Genomic DNA, 755 nt, shown 5'->3' with positions numbered 1-755 from the left:
TTGCAAGAATTTAGTACTATCTCTGTTTTACAGACAACAATGCAGGAGATTTTGTGTGTGTGTGTGACGGAGTTTCACTTTTGTTGCCCAGGCTGGAGTGCAGTGGTGCAATCTCGGCTCACTGCAACCTCCAGTTCTCAGGTTCAAGCAATTCTCCTCCCTCAGCCTCCCGAGTAGCTGGGATTACAGGCGCCCACCACTGCGCCCGGCTAATTTTTTTGTAGTTTTAGTAGAGCCGGGGTTTCATCATGTTGGCCAGGCTGGTCTCGAACTCCTGACCTCAGGTGACCCACCCGCCTCTGCCTCCCGAAGTGCTGGGGTTACAGGTGTGAGCCACGTGCCTGGCTGACAATGCAGGAGCTTAACCAAAGGACAAGGTTGGCTAGGTTAAATCAGCTGCCCCATGTGACCACCCTTAGTGCAGTCCTGTGCAGGTTAGGGGTCTGAGCCAAAAAGAGGAGGCTCTTGGCTGGGCATGGTGGCTCAAGCCTGTAATCCCAGCACTTTGGGAAGCCAAGACGGGCGGATCACGACGTCAGGATATCGAGACCATCCTGGCTAACCCGGTGAAACCCCATCTCTACTAAAAAATACAAAAAACTAGCCGGGCAAGGTGGCAGGCGACTATAGTCCCAGCTACTCGGGAGGCTGAGGCAGGAGAATGGCGTAAACCCAGGAGGCAGAGCTTGCAGTGAGCTGAGATCCGGCCACTGCACTCCAGCCTGGGCGACAGAGCGAGACTCCGTCTCAAAAAA

This window comes from Rhinopithecus bieti, unplaced genomic scaffold (assembly GCF_001698545.2).
Source record: "Rhinopithecus bieti isolate Rb0 unplaced genomic scaffold, ASM169854v2 scaffold_32008, whole genome shotgun sequence".
Lineage (NCBI taxonomy): Eukaryota > Metazoa > Chordata > Mammalia > Primates > Cercopithecidae > Rhinopithecus > Rhinopithecus bieti.
The sequence above is the reverse complement of the archived record's forward strand: the minus strand, read 5'-3'. Positions refer to the sequence as shown.